The following is a 17,531-nucleotide window of genomic DNA, read 5'->3' as shown; positions in this document are numbered from 1 at the left end:
CTCTCTATTTTTGAATTGTTACATTTTATAGTGAACTGTGCTGATGTTCAGTTATGAATCTCTGAGCACCACTCTTGGCTTCAACTATCTGACACATACTTGTTGGGCTGTAGTTTAGTTATGAAGCTGTGAGCACATTTTCAAACATCTATTGTGAGGCATGTACAGCTGAAAGTGTAGTTTTCTATTAAAGTGTGTGCACCTGGAAGAGTTGGCTGTCCCCTACATTTCTCAGCACTAGCAGAGCAAGATGCAAATCATATTGTCTGCTGCAGGAAATAACAGAGACTCATGAAACAGTATGGTCATTACTGCACAACCAGCACAAACCTTACTTATTGTACTGCAGTGTATTCCATGTGAGGTTTGTAGGACATTGAGAGTAATGTCACACATCTCTTTCTGCCTCCTCTTGTGGTCAGGAAGCCAAGGAAACACACATTCATCAGATATAGCCAGCCTCTGGCCCTTTGACTACAGCAACTGCTGGTGGGAAAAGGCTGGGAGTACCTGGCTTTGAGGCTCTGACTCTCCCTGGCAAGCAGTCAGGATCAGTATTCTGCTGCATCCCAGGCATCAGTGAAGTTAGAGGTGCAGGAGATGGTTGAGAGTGTTATTGGTGCTGGGTAGCCATAACCACCACCTCATGCTCCTTCTGGAGAACATAGCAGATACACTTAACCAGCAGATCCCTCATTGTTAAGCTACAGTCTAGGGTGTGGCCCCAGTCACTGGACACTCTGACCCATCTGAGCCAACAGATCAGTGTTATTAGGCCACCAAACAGGATGTGGTCCAAGTCACTGGCCACTCCGACCCATATGAACCAACAGATCCCTGTTATTAGTCCACCAAAGCAGGTTGTGGCCATGGTCATTGGCCATGCTGGTCTATGTAAACCATATTCTCATTCAAAACTAAATACTTAATTAAGGTATTTAACAATTGTTGACCTGGAAATTCTGGCTATCTTTGGAATGTGGGAGGAAACAGGAAACTGGAGTACGTGGAGGAAACCCACACTAATGCAGGCAGGACATACTCCACACGGAAGGTACCCCAGCCGAGAATCGAACCAGAGAACATCTTGTTGTAAGGTGACAATGTTAAGTGCTGCACCACTACGCCACCCGAAATTACATCATTCTTAGCAAGTTGGCAGTCAGCAAAATGTCCTTAACCCCTAGCCACATCCAAGTGCACCTCTATCATATTGTGGCACAACCAAACCCTTCTGCACTGTCCACATCCCCATCACTATCTGTCCATTCTCCATTTGTATCTGTTTATACAATACTCCCACTTCTAGCATGTGTACAGGTCTACCAGTGTTTGTCTGTACTGTTTTGTGTTTGTGTGTGCCTATTTACCACCCTTCCCTGCCTTCCTCCCTTTAATTATCTACCTGTTTCCTGTCACCCCTTCTTGCGCTGTCTTTGTATATATAGCTATATATATATATATATATATATATATATATATATATATATATATATATATATATATATATATATATATATATATATATATATATATATATATATATATATATATATACACACATATATAATTTATATAAAAATATCAATATCTGTTTATATATATGTGTGTGTGTGTGTGTGTGTGTGTGTGTGTGTGTGTGTGTGTGTGTGTGTGTGCGGGCATGTGTGTTTATCCATATACATATAAAAGGAACACAAAAACATGTGTTTTATCTTTTTTCCTTCTGCTTTTCTTTTCTGCATCTCTTTTGTGTCTTCCTCAGGTTGCTCTATTCCATTATTTCTTACTGTCCATCATCTTTCCCCATCTTTAAAACCATCAGTAAGTATCCAGCTGACAGAACACCTGATAGCAGGTGCTTGCAATGTACTGAGTTACTACTATGTAACACTTGCTGACAACATGCGCTACCATGGGCCACCTCACATTGTCCGCTGCCGTCAGGTATTGTGAGATCTGTGGTAACTTGTGCATGGCCACTATTATGATCCACAGTTTATTGCTTGCTCCAAATGCAGCTATTGCACATGACAAGCTGCCCATTCTTTAACAGCTTGATGCCATTTATGTCATCTTTGCACCACAGTATATCCCCATGAAATATATAGGTACATTCCCTTTAGGATGAGCCTATTTTATTAAAGCGGTGGAACAGCGTGTATTGCTTTATTGCCATACAGTTATTTGCACTGCTTCTTTTCTCCAAGCTCTCCTTTCAGAACAGTTTATGCATTTGTGCCTAATCTTTTTACAGCTTACTGCTAGACACAGGCCTTAACTGATTAACTCCCAAGCCTGGTGGAAGTTCTCTCGCTTTGCTCCCTGCCACACTCCAAGGCCACCTATTATATTTGCTCTGATCTCCACTCACTGACATAGCCTCAAAACACACCCCTTAAATATACACCATCATACAACCACATAAGCCTCTTATCGCATTACCATCATATTCAGTACTACAATATTAGTGGAAGTCTTAACTGACACATTACTTCTTGTAAGGACACAAAACCCATCCAATCAGTAATATGGTCCTCCTTTCACATCTGACCTTGTTCTACCTCGATTTTCTTTCCACTTCACCTCCCATACCCCCAACTATCAATAACAAACATCTTCATAACATACTTAACTCAACCTATTACTTTATAACCTCAACTTCCATAACTTCCTCACCAATGAACAGCCACCAAACCCCCCATTAATCAGACCAATCCTATTTTCCAGCTCACCACTGTCAGGACCACTCTTCTATATGATTACCCATACTGAGAAACATTTTTCACTTCTGCCTAAAAACACCCAAGACCTCATTCAGATTATCTTCCATAATCTTTATATTCCTTCTTAAGTGTAACATTGAATCCATTCCAGGTTCAACAATTTCCTGTCCTCAATATCAGAACTACTCCCTTCCTACATGGGAGTGTGCCCTCCTCAATGCACATAGCATAAGAAACAAGCTAGATCACATAAGTGCTTTGATTTCCCTGCATACCCCAGACATTCCAGCAGTTAGACTCCAGTGTTAAAAAAGAATCCCCCAACTTCCAACACTTTCTAACCTCCTACAAGTATGCCAGTGATTCCAGACCAGGCAAACAATCAGGTGGAGGCTCTCTAAATTTGTACAGGAATGACATAAACCCAAAAGTCACTGCCCAAAGAAACTCCTCCTCAGACTTTGGTCCTCATTGTATACTCCTAAAATTCCCAACTCACAAAGGCAAACAACTACTGATCATTACAGCCTACCTACCACACTCTGTTTTCCTAGATAAATCCAAATCACTCATCACTAACATCCTTAACTGTCCCAAAAATAATAACATCATTATTCTAGGTGACTTTAATCTTAATTATCTTGGTTCTCTTTCCTCTGACATGGATACTTTCCTAGCAGACCTAGGTCACCATCAACTTATAAAAGAACCAAAAAGACCTACTAACCTCAGGTCCTCCAAACACTCTATACCCAACACGATTATTACAAACATACCAAACCCCATTGCCAACATAAACTTTCTGTCATCATCACTAAGTGACTGCTGTCCAATCACTGTTACAGTTGTCAGCCATCCTATAAAACTGCAACCAATATTAAAAGCCTTCAGAAACCAGAATACGACAAATATAGACAAGCTTATAGCCTTTCTCACAGGCCACAACAGGAACCATATATTCTCCTTACATGACCCTAATGTAGCAGCTGTAAGCCTAACCAGCGTTCTACTCTTGCTGCAAGAGAAATACTTCCCACTTATCCACAGGCTTTATGAACCCATCAAACCTGAGTGGCTAACCACTGACCTCAATCATGTTTTAACTCAAAGGGATGAATTATAGGAAAAATGGAAACAGACTCACACAACTGACAACAGCACCTCCTTCATAGTCTTGCGTAACTTAGCCAAGAAGTCCATCAGAAAGCAGAAAAGGAATCTCCAAACAAAGAAACAAATTGCCATTTTACATTCACCCAAATACTTTTGGAAACAAGTTAATCCACTTACAGGAAGAATAGCTTCTCATGATACCCTGTCTATAACACCATTTAGTGTGGTACAGCAAAACTTTCTTCTGTAGTTTTCCTTAAAGAATTTAGGAATCTCTTATCAATAAACTCCACACCTCTCGCAGAGCATGCATTGCTGATCCCACCTCTATTCAGCCCCCTTTTCTGCTTCAAATGCATATGTCCCAAAGAAGTCTGCATTCTACTTTAAAATATTTCCAGTGACAACCCTGCTGGATCTCTTGACATAAGCCACTGGTTTATATGTATATCATTGCAGAGTACATCTATGTCTTCCTCTCACCCACATATACTTTATGCCTCACATAAAACACCATGTAAGTTACAGATTTGGAAAACTGCTCTAATTAAATTCCTCACAAAACAAAACAGCCTAAAAGATCCCTCTATCTTCCATCTAGTATCCATCTTCCCAATTCTGGGCAAACTTATTGAAAAAAAAAATCTACACCAGATTCTCCCTCTATATCCAATAGTGCCACCTGCTCTCCTCCAGACAACATGGATTCTAGCCTGGACAAAGTACGATGAAGCACTTTTGTCCCTAACTAATGACAATCTACTAAACTCAGATAGTGGCCTCCTCACAACTGCCCTGTTTATAGACCTTACAAAGGCATTTGCCCTCACTGACCATTATCTTCTCTAAACAAACTAATTGACATATGTCCACAATCTCAGTGGTAACACCCAAATCTGCTCTGAACTGGTGGTCAATAACACCACATACTGTACATAGATATAGCCAACCTGCTGACAGACAGGTTCAGTAAAAACTTCACCCCATCGTCCCCCATCAGTAAACCAAGACATCCCCAGCATCCGCCCCTCTCCTCTCATCACCAGTTAGCAGGTTCTTAATGTCTTCATGGGACCCAATAACATCCCTGGCTGTATCCTACATGAACTCAGGCATGAGCTGTCAGCTCCATTAGAAACTCTATTCAACCAAAGCCTGAGCACCGGCTTTGCCCCAGCTGAATGAAGGACAGCCACTGTCATCCTTCTACACAAAGGTGGAGAGTCCACTGACCCAGGCAATTATAGGCCCATCAGCCTAACTAGCCTGAACTGCAAGGCCATGGAACACAAAATCATGGACCTTATAAATAAGGACATTAGCAACCTCCAAACACTTGACCCCACACAGTTTGGTTTTGTCCAAGGGAGATGGATAAGCTATGGACAAGGGGAAGACAGTGCACAATGCCTACCTTGACCTAGCCAAAGCCTTTGAGACTATTCCCCACTCGGGCATAATAGATAAACTCTTCCAGCTAGGCATCAACCCATATTGAGGAATGAGTGGAACCTATCCAAGGATGAATACACTTTATTATGTGATTTAAGAAAGGATGACAATATTCGGATTATGGTTCCAGATAAAGGTGGGGGTATAGTCATTTTTCATAGTATGGATTATTCCAATGCCATGTTGGAATTATTATTTGATGATAAAACATACAGCCATACCTCTAAAAATGAAATTAATATTTCTTATTCCAGAATTGACAGCTATTTGGATGAGTATTTGTTGGAAGGAAGAATTGACCCCACAGAGTATGAATTTCTTTTTAGAAAGTTTCCCATCATACCAGTATTCTTTGGTATACCAAAGGTACACAAGGATGTTTTTACACCGCCCTTTACACCCATAGTGGCAGCTAGTGGGTCTAAGGTGCATCCACTTACTATGTTCATTGACTCACATGTTCAACACGTAGTCCAAAAGACCCCCCATTTATTGAAAGATTCCTGGGATTTTTTGAAGAGTGTTAAACAGGAATTGTTCCAGGAAAACATCATATTGTTAACTGTTGATGTAAAAGACTTATTTACATGCATTCCTAAAGAGGTGGGTTTGGCTTTATTTGAAGAAGTCTTGTTTACATTTTCAGATTTGGACAATGACAGGGTGAAACTTGTTTGTGAACTCATGAACATAGTTTTGGATAACAACTACTTGTGGTTCGAAGAGGAATTTTACCAGCAAATAACAGGTGTCCCCATGGGAGCAGCCTGTTCACCAGTATACTCTAACCTTGTTTTACTGGGTTGGGAGATTGAACATGTTTTCAAAAGCCCCTATTGGTCAAATATTAAATTATATCTCTGCTATTTGGATGATATTTTCATCCTATGGGGAGATACAGAAGACAAAATAGCTGGTTTTATTAATCACATTAATTCTAGTACAGGGTATTTGCCCTTTACTTTTCAGTATAGTCATGTAAATATTAGTTATTTGGATATGCTTATAATCAAGGATACTCAGAATAAATGCTTTAAGTCTAAAATATTTAGGAAAAAGACTTTTTGTAATGCTTATTTGCATTTCGAAAGTAAGCATCCTTTGACACAAAAAATAAGCATCATTAAGGGCCAAGCAATTAGAATTGCTAGGATGACTTCGAATAAAGAGGATTTGGATAACGAATTTAGTTTACTTAGGGGAATGTTTACAGAGAGAGGTTATCCACTGGATTTGATTAATTCTATTTTACATGATATAAATAGGTTGTGGGGACAGAAATACTTACCTTTATTGGGTACAGGTAAATTGTTGGAACCATTGGGGGAAAATATAACAGAGAATACATGTATTCCATATCATAATTTCAATACAGCATGTATTCTCACTTTTAACACAAGAACACCAGTTATAAAAAACATATACATGAAAAATTGGAATATTTTAAGAACTAATGAGGTTATATACAAAAAAGTAGGCCCTAAACCGATTTTTGTTACTAGGGTTAGTAAAAATTTGAAACAGCTTTTAGAAATTAAGCCGAAGAGTACTACAAAGAACAATGAGGGGACAAAAAGATGTGGTATGTGTCATTATTGCCCCTATATCAATGTTGAACCATTCGTAGTGCTGAATAACACAGTGAATAGTAGAGTGCATTTCATGAAGGGTAATTGCAATACTAGAGGGGTCATCTACCTTGCTATATGTAATACATGTAAATATTTTTATATTGGGAAGACAGAACGCCTCTTAAAAAAACAGAATATATGAACATCTTTATCAAATGAGAAGTTGCAAAAATACTAATGCACTTTACAAACATAGTGTAACATGTGATGGATTTGACAAATTTGTGTTCGGCATACTTGATATGGTTAAACTTGACATCAGGGGAGGTGACTGGAAAAATGTATTGAAAAAGAAGGAAAGCCAGTGGCAGTTTAGACTGGCCTCTATGTACCCCCCTGGGCTTAATGAAACAGTTTCCTTGCTTCCCTTCTTAGTAGAAAGATCAAATAATTTATAAGGTTTTAGTTTAATATAATTTATTTTTCATACTTCTTTGACATTCTAAGTATGTATTTTATTAAGGTTTAAAATTTATGATTTTATTTAGAAATTAATTTGTACAAAAAGAGTCTAAAATAATTTGATTTATTTCAAACATACTTATATAAATGTGTGTGTTTTACTGTAATTTGTATAAACAACTCCTTTATGTATAACATACATTTAAGAAATGAATTTAAAAGTTTTTACTTTTCAGTACATTGAGTGTATTATACAAATGAATTCTGCACTGGACCCTATAAGCCATTGTTATTTTATATCTATAATGTTCTTTCTGGGTTGGTTTTTCATGTCATTTATTTCTTTAAATATTTTAAATATTTAATTGTTTTTGTGATGTCACTTAATTTGGTATACTATATAAATTGATGACTAACAGAATGCAATGTTTCTGATGAAGTCTCTAACTTGGAGATGAAAGCGCTAAAACATTTTTGTTTTTAAAAATGGAGTGTTTTTAGATAGTAACTGGCGTCCTGGATTCCTGGTTCTTCCTTGGTATACTACATAGTTTACTTGGTATTCTGTATTTTTTACTAGTCGTTTTTTCTGGATGAACCATGGATATTTCTGGGGACTTAAACCTATCGAGCACTGGGCTTGCCGAGGACACATGAGTGGAACTCAAAGCTTTACGAGGAGAAGTTTCACACCTGAAGGGTGAACTAACTAGATTGGTAGAGCTTCTTACACAGAAAGACTTTTGTGGAGCATCCGCTCCTTCCTTTATGGGTGAGCTCGCAGTTTTCATACCTCCAGGCTATGCTGGTTATCAGCCAACCAACATTGCAGGATTCTTGAACACGCAACCAAACTGCATACCACGAGGTAGGGTGGCTAACAGTAATGGTGAGTCTCCACGGCATGAGAGTAGTTGTGTGGAGATGTTGAATTCTGACAATGCTGCACCTAATGGATTAATTCACGGACAAAATGACAGTTCTAAGGGTCTTGGTCCCTCTCCTATTTTTGTTGGTGCAGACAACAGTCGTTTGGAACATAACCATGCAGGGACTCGTCCTAAAACAGGTACTGTTTTCATTACACCACCAGCTGGGTCGCAGTTGGAGGCTAATTCTAGATTTGAAAAACTGTGTTATAAACAGTATTGTTTCGACAAGACTGACAGTGCTAATAACAGTGATACACCTCTTTTTACCGAAAATAAAGAAAGAGACAATGTTTCTTTAAAAGACTTAATCTTTTTACTGGAAAAGAGACTTTTCAAATGTAAGAGCTTGGAAATTGACATTGCTTATTTTCAACAGTGTATTGATTTGAAAATAGTGCCTCAGGGACTGAGGATTTTTAAATTTCCCTTTGGTATTAACTACAATGAGGAAATACTTGCTGATTTTAGTAATTATTTCAATGACATTGGCTTGGGTCTTTTGAGAAAAACAGTGCATTATTATGAGATAGAAAGGGAAAGTGTTTTGAAGGAAGTTCAGAATTTGGATAGTAAAATTAAGAAGGATTTGTTGTTTTCTCATTACAGTGTTTTATATTTTAAAATGTTGGACAGGATTGAGAATAGATGTTTTAATATTTTTCAAAAGAAAAAAAGAAAAATTAATAGGGACCACAGGGATTATCAAGATAAAGTAGTATATATGAATAAAAACTATAGTGGGCAGAACTATGGGTTCAGACATAATAGGTCTTTACATCATTCTAATGTCAATTATCATCAGGATATAGCAGTGGCTCAAATGGGGCATGGCTTAAATCGTTCTTTAACTAGCACAGGGAATGATATGGGGTGGCAGCATGAGGATGGGGAAGCTCCATACCATGCTGAGGAGGATTTCCCCCCCCTCAGACGCTCAGAAAGACTGGCACAGTATTATACCAAAGAGGGGGAATACAACAGAACTTATTACCCACAGAAGAAACATCAAGCACCTCAATATCGACATGGTTATTAGATAGAAATGATTTTGTCAACCCCTCTAAACCTTATAAACAGGTTATATTTCAACAGGCAGGTTTTACTATTTACAATTACTCAGACAGAATTATTACGGATGTTTATTTTCAACTTTTTTCTAAGGGTATAAAATTCATCCCCACAAATAAAGGAGATTTGGTGGATAACATAGAGGCTCTAAAATTATACACAAGGAAATTGAATTTAGCTATATTAATGGAACCCTCAAATGGTAATGATTACAATACTGTTACGGATAATAATAATAAATTAAAAAAGAAAAGTATTTATAAACCTCCCTTACACCCCCTGGTGGATACATATGAAAAACTGGTGTTGGAAGATTAATATGAGGAATTTAGGAACAATAGGAGGAATGAGTGGAACCTATCCAAGGATGAATACACTTTATTATGTGATTTAAGAAAGGATGACAATATTCGGATTATGGTTCCAGATAAAGGTGGGGGTATAGTCATTTTTCGTAGTATAGATTATTCCAATGCCATGTTGGAATTATTATTTGATGATAAAACATACAGCCATACCTCTAAAAATGAAATTAATATTTCTTATTCCAGAATTGACAGCTATTTGGATGAGTATTTGTTGGAAGGAAGAATTGACCCCACAGAGTATGAATTTCTTTTTAGAAAGTTTCCCATCATACCAGTATTCTTTGGTATACCAAAGGTACACAAGGATGTTTTTACACCACCCTTTACACCCATAGTGGCAGCTAGTGGGTCTAAGGTACATCCACTTACTATGGTCATTGACTCACATGTTCAACACGTAGTCCAAAAGACCCCCCATTTATTGAAAGATTCCTGGGATTTTTTGAAGAGTGTTAAACAGGAATTGTTCCAGGAAAACATCATATTGTTAACTGTTGATGTAAAAGACTTATTTACATGCATTCCTAAAGAGGAGGGTTTGGCTTTATTTGAAGAAGTCTTGTTTACATTTTCAGATTTGGACAATGACAGGGTGAAACTTGTTTGTGAACTCATGAACATAGTTTTGGATAACAACTACTTGTGGTTCGAAGGGGAATTTTACCAGCAAATAACAGGTGTCCCAATGGGAGCAGCCTGTTCACCAGTATACTCTAACCTTGTTTTACTGGGTTGGGAGATTGAACATGTTTTCAAAAGCCCCTATTGGTCAAATATTAATTTATATCTCTGCTATTTGGATGATATTTTCATCCTATGGGGAGATACAGAAGACAAAATAGCTGGTTTTATTAATCACATTAATTCTAGTACAGGGTATTTGCCCTTTACTTTTCAGTATAGTCATGTAAATATTAGTTATTTGGATATGCTTATAATCAAGGATACTCAGAATAAATGCTTTAAGTCTAAAATATTTAGGAAAAAGACTTTTGTAATGCTTATTTGCATTTCAGTAAGCATCCTTTGACACAAAAAATAAGCATCATTAAGGGCCAAGCAATTAGAATTGCTAGGATGACTTCGAATAAAGAGGATTTGGATAACGAATTTAGTTTACTTAGAGGAATGTTTACAGAGAGAGGTTATCCACTGGATTTGATTAATTCTATTTTACATAATATAAATAGGTTGTGGGGACAGAAATACTTACCTTTATTGGGTACAGGTAAATTGTTGGAACCATTGGGGAAAAATATAACAGAGAATACATGTATTCCATATCATAATTTCAATACAGCATGTATTCTCACTTTTAACACAAGAACACCAGTTATAAAAAACATATTCATGAAAAATTGGAATATTTTAAGAACTAATAAGGTTATATACAAAAAAAGTAGGCCCTAAACCGATTTTTGTTACTAGGGTTAGTAAAAATTTGAAACAGCTTTTAGAAATTAAGCCGAAGAGTACTACAAAGAACAATGAGGGGACAAAAAGATGTGGTATGTGTCATTATTGCCCCTATATCAGTGTTGAACCGTTTGTAGTGCTGAATAACACAGTGAATAGTAGAGTGCATTTCATGAAGGGTAATTGCAATACTAGAGGGGTCATCTAACTTGCTATATGTAATACATGTAAATATTTTTATGTTGGGAAGACAGAACGCCTCTTAAAAAACAGAATATATGAACATTTTTATCAAATGAGAAGTTGCAAAAATACTAATGCACTTTACAAACATAGTGTAACATGTGATGGATTTGACAAATTTGTGTTCGGCATACTTGATATGGTTAAACTTGACATCAGGGGAGGTGACTGGAAAAATGTATTGAAAAAGAAGGAAAGCCAGTGGCAGTTTAGACTGGCCTCTATGTACCCCCCTGGGCTTAATGAAACAGTTTCCTTTCTTCCCTTCTTAGTAGAAAGATCAAATAATTTATAAGGTTTTAGTTTAATATAATTTATTTTTCATACTTCTTTGACATTCTAAGTATGTATTTTATTAAGGTTTAAAATTTATGATTTTATTTAGAAATTAATTTGTACAAAAAGAGTCTAAAATAATTTGATTTATTTCAAACATACTTATATAAATGTGTGTGTTTTACTGAAATTTGTATGAACAACTCCTTTATGTATAACATACATTTAAGAAATGAATTTAAAAGTTTTTACTTTTCAGTACATTGAGTGTATTATACAAATGAATTCTGCACTGAACCCTATAAGCCATTGTTATTTTATATCTATAATGTTCTTTCTGGGTTGGTTTTTCATGTCATTTATTTCTTTAAATATTTTAAATATTTAATTGTTTTTGTGATGTCACTTAATTTGGTATACTATATAAATTGATGACTAACAGAATGCAATGTTTCTGATGAAGTCTCTAACTTGGAGATGAAAGCGCTAAAACATTTTTGTTATTAAAGATGGAGTGTTTTTAAATAGTAACTGGCGTCCTGGATTCCTGGTTCTTCCTTGGTATACTTCATAGTTTACTTGGTATTCTGTATTTTTTACTTATCAACCCATATGTTACCAGATGAGTAGCTAACTGGCTCACTGATAGTACCCACTCAGTCAAAGAGTCAAAGTAGGGGAAGCTATTTCTAGTAGTAGACCCCTAGCTAGTGGTGTACCCCAAGGATTGGTCTTGGGGCCTCTACTGTCTGGGACATACTTTTCTGAGGTGCAAGCCAAAACCAGTGGTCTGTGGCTGATGAAGTTTGCAGATGACTGCTAGCTGGGTGCTGTCTTAAATTTCCCTAGTGATGTGAACATCCTCCAAGAGGGCCTTACCCAAACTCATGACTGGTGCCAGAAGCATGGTCTCAAGCTGAATGCCAAGAAATGCATCATTATCCCCTTTGGAAAAAATGGCATCCCCACTAATTATCATATTAATAACAATGTACTAAGCATGCAATCCATCGTGAGGGACTTGTGAACCCAGGTTGATAGAAACCTCACTTTTTACGACCGCATTGCCTCCATTGTATGGAAGGCTTTCTACATGGCCCACCTCCTAAATAAGGATTTTTCATTCAGGAACAAGGAGGTCATAACATCCCTGTACTCCTCCCTTATCAGACCCATTATTGAGTACAATGCCCCTTCTGCATGTACCTTGCCAAGCACATGCAGCAGTTGGAGAGACCATAGAGGTTCCTGACCAGAAAAATCCAGGGTCTCAAACACCTATCCTATTCAAATAGGATAAAAGCCCTGTCCCTCTACTCAGTCTCATACAGACTGCTCAGAGGAGACCTGTGTCTGGCATACAAAGCCATCTCAGACCCAGCCTTGATGGAGTTGCTGCATATCTGTAAGACAAACTCCACTTGAGCAGCCAACATGAAAGGCCTTAAACTGGTCTGTGACATTAATAGAACTAGTTACTAGGATAGATTTGTGTCCCAAAGATGCCCCCATTTGTGGAATAGACTCCCTCCCATGTCAAGCAGAGTACCTGTCTAGCCTTCTTTAAGAGGAACTTGGATGACTGGATGGGAAACAGAAACTACACCCCTGGGATACCACCTGTGTCCCTGCTGGACAGGGGAAACAGGTGCTGTCTCTGAGGGAACATGGGAGAAATTCTTGGCTAGGTTTATAAGGGCCGCCAGGCCAATAGCCTAGTATCATCCTTTGAAGTTATGAATCTCTACTGGTATCAGTCTAGGTACTGCTCCCTCATTTATAAACTTCCTCTCTGACAGACACTTCAGATTTAAAATCAGCTTCTCCCAATCAAAATATGCACCTGTGACCTCCTCTATCTTCCACTTATTCACTATACTGATGACATGGCCATTTACTGATCAGATTAGTTTAATGCCAACACTTGACGCCATCTCCAGCCAGACTTAGATGAGCTCCACCAATGACTCATGAATCATAAAATACTTCTCAACCCCACCAAGATCAAAACTGTGCTTTTTGGAACTCCACAAAAATTCACCAAGCACCTGATTCTTTAACTGTCTTTAATAGAGACAAGTTCTACCTTCAGATACCTAAGACTGTGGCTTGGTCATTCACTAAACTTCCATATCTGCATAGACTAGGTGAGAGCCAAAATAAACTAACTCCTCTTATGAGCCAAAAAGATCTACCCTTTTCTATCCCAACTAGTTAGACCAGCTACTGACAAAGGAGTTCTCCTTTCTCATCTTGAATATGGACTTCTGATTTTTGTTTCTTCCTCCAAGAAAAACATTGCACACTCCAGACTATCTCTAACAGCATCTACCAATTCATTACAAACTCACCTCTCTGGGAGCATAATTGAATCACCATAGAAAATCCAAATGGCTGTCCATGAAACAAAGCTCTAACCTTCTTTTAGTGTCCCGACTCTATAAACTACTTCCTTGGGGGAAGTGACCTCAGCACAAGAAGCTGTTAGTAATTGGTTGTTTGGGACCATTCCTAGCTCTTTTGTAGTTCACTGCTTAAAATCTGCCTTTGCACGGCTTTTATGCGTCGCGCATAGCACAGCGCCGGTTAAACAAGGTTAAACTTGGTTAAACAAGGTTAAACTTTTTCTGGCTCCGCCAAGTCTGCTCTTCAATTTTTCCCTTAGAACTGTTCTACTTGCAATCTAAACAGCCTATACTCTATCTGAAAAGCTCAGCACTTGCTCCTAAAGCATTTTGTATACAGGTAAAGCACTCTTAAACAAAATAAAGTACTTCATTCACCTAAATTCTGTTGAGTACCCATTTCCCTATAGGTCCTTTCTGACTCAGTTACACAGCAATCTTTTTCACTATTTCTAGCATGTCGAAGGGTCAGTTGCTGGCGTCCTCTCCTGTTCAGATGGTGAATCTGGGAATCTTGAGGCAATGTTACAATTGCCTCATGTACACAGACAACCCTCTCCTCCTCCCAACAAATACAAATATATGCGAGAGATGCAACTATATAGCCAAACTGGAGGCTGAGCTCTCTCAATTCAGTACTGGCAAGACCAGTCAGGAGGAGGAGAAGGTAACCACGCACACCACAAACCCAGTCTCACATAGAACTATCACAACTGCAAACCAAACACATAAACACACAAAAACATACTCGGAGGCGCTGATTAAAAATCTACTAAAACAACAAAGGCCTCCAAAGCAGACACCCAAGCAACCACCACCTCAAGACATAGCAAATGCAACACATAGTTCACAAAGTCAGTGTGCTAAACAGTCACAGCCCTTAAGGCCAAACAACATGCCAGACACACTTGTAATAGGTGACTCCATAGTCAGGCACACTGACGTCCCGCTCACCAGACTGAACAAGGAGAGGGTCATAGTAAGCTGTCTGTCGGGAGCTAGAATCCACCACATAACACAAGCACTCAGGTCACTCCACAGCAAGTACAAATATGACTCAGTCATTGTACATGCCGGTGTGAACGACCTGAGACGTACCTCCCTGGACTACATGAAAAGAGACATAGAGGAGCTCTCTGATTATGTAGCCCAGGCCGGTATGACCCTGACCCTGAGCAGCATCTTACCCTCACCAAGAATGATGCCACAGTACAAAGACAAAATGATCAGTTTTAACAATTGGCTTAATTACTCGTGTCATTCTAAGGGGATCCAGTGTCTGTCTGCTTGGGATGACATGCTTGACAAGCCACGCTGCTTCGCAAGGGATGGTTTGCACCTGTCACCCCTGGGCTTCCGGATATTGGCCAAGGCTCTTGCCACCCCCATAGTGCCTTTTTTAGGCAAGGCTCAAATGACAAACCTACCTCCCTAGAAAACACAAGTGGAAAAAAACTAAGGGTAATGCTGCTCAATGCCAGAAGTCTAAACCTCAAGATGCATGCCCTCGAAGCCCTCCTCAGTATGGAGAACATCGATGTCTGTGCAGTGACTGAAACCTGGTTCAAGGCTCCTGAGAGCACCCCAGCACTATCAAGTTTTACCTCATATCATGCTTTTCGGCCCCAAAACTTGGACAAAACCACAAAAGGAGGGGGAGTATCCATTTTCATCAAAGTTACCCATACCTCCAGGCTAGTGGCAACGGACAAAGCATCGGAGACTATCCAGGTGCAACTAACCATAGGCAAAACTGCCTTACAGTTTATAGCATGCTACAGACCACCCTCTCAAACTCAGGAACCCCACGCAGCCTTCCTGAAGACACTGGAGAGTATGAATGTCTCTCCAAATACCATCATTTTGGAAGACTTCAACTACCCAAACATAGACTGGGAACATTACTCAAGCCCCAACACCCTAGCCCAAAGGTTCTTAGAATTCATAAACTCAAATGCAATGGAACAACTAGTCACCATTCCCACAAGAGGAGACAATATACTAGACCTGATCATCATAAACATGGGGACAAAATGCTCCACACCGGAAGTACATCCCTCTTTGGTAAGATCAGACCATAAATTAATCTCACTGGAAATCCACATCCTGCCCCCACCCCCTGCACAAAAAACCACAGTGAAGAACTTCTCAAAAGCAAACTTCACACTTCTTAAGACTGAAGTGATATCTTTCAAGGTGCCTGGGCCAGTGGAAACCACAACCCACACTGCTGAATCCTTTGCAAATGCCTTCTATGGGCACCTTCAAGAATGCATGGATCATGCAATCCCAAATAAAACCAAGACCCATTCCCCCAAAGGCAAGCAACCAGTCTGGTGGACCCCAGCCATAAACAAACTTTACAACAGAAGGAGGAAGCTACTACTTGACAGAGCAAAATCCCTAAAAGGGAAGGCATCTCTGATCAGTACTAGCAAAAAACTACGATCACTCATAAAATCATCCAAGGCCAACTTTGAGAGAAAAATCGCAAATGACACAAAAGAGAATCACAAGGCCTTCTTTAGCTATGTTAGAAACCTGGGTGGAAACTCCCAGATATGCTCAGAGTTAGTCCAAAATGACACAAAATACACTGAACCCATTGACATTGCCAGCATTCTGGCAGACAGGTTCAGTGCAAATTTCTCCTCCCCCTCCCCCCTAAAAGGAGAAATAACTATCCCAGCAGAGTGTAGCCTCCCTAACATCTCAGATGCCCAGGTGAGAGCCGCCCTCTCTAAAGTTAAAAACACAGCATCAATGGGACCGGATGGTGTCCTGGGCTGTGTGCTACATGAACTCCAAGAGGAACTAAACCCACACATAAGGCTGCTGTTTAATCTTAGCCTTACCACAGGATACGTATCCAAAGAGTGGCGTACGGCAACAGTGGTCCCACTTCACAAAGGCGGTGCTTCTACGGACCCTGGAAATTACCGCCCCATAAGCTTGACGAGCCTGGTCTGCAAAGCTATGGAGAGGATCATTATGGAACTCATAAACAAAGACATTGGGGACCTACAGACATTGGATCGTACCCAATTTGGCTTTGTCAAGGGCAGATCCTGCCTTTTGAACTTGGTCGACTTTTTTGAAACAGTCACTAAGGCCATTGATGAGGGTAAGGCAGTTCACACAGCCTACCTTGACCTTGCAAAAGCCTTTGACACAATACTCCACTCGAGCATCATAGACAAACTCACCAGCTGAAATGTAAACCCATATGTCACAAGATGGGTTGCAAACTGGCTCAAGGACAGAACCCACAGGATCAGAGTTGCTGGAGCTATGTCAGACTCTAAGCCAGTCACAAGCGGTGTCCCACAGGGCTCAGTCCTGGGACCCCTCTTGTTCGGCATTTATTTTTCCGAGGTACAGGCAAACATAGGAGGATTGTGGCTGACAAAGTTCACAGATGACTGCAAACTGGGCGCCATAATTGATACTCCAGCGGACACAAACATCCTTCAGAGAGGCCTCATAGAAACAGATAATT

This window comes from Protopterus annectens, chromosome 3.part1 (genome assembly GCF_019279795.1).
Source record: "Protopterus annectens isolate FY-2018-M chromosome 3.part1, PAN1.0, whole genome shotgun sequence".
Classification (NCBI taxonomy): Eukaryota; Metazoa; Chordata; order Ceratodontiformes; family Protopteridae; genus Protopterus; species Protopterus annectens.
This window is presented reverse-complemented; position numbering follows the sequence as displayed.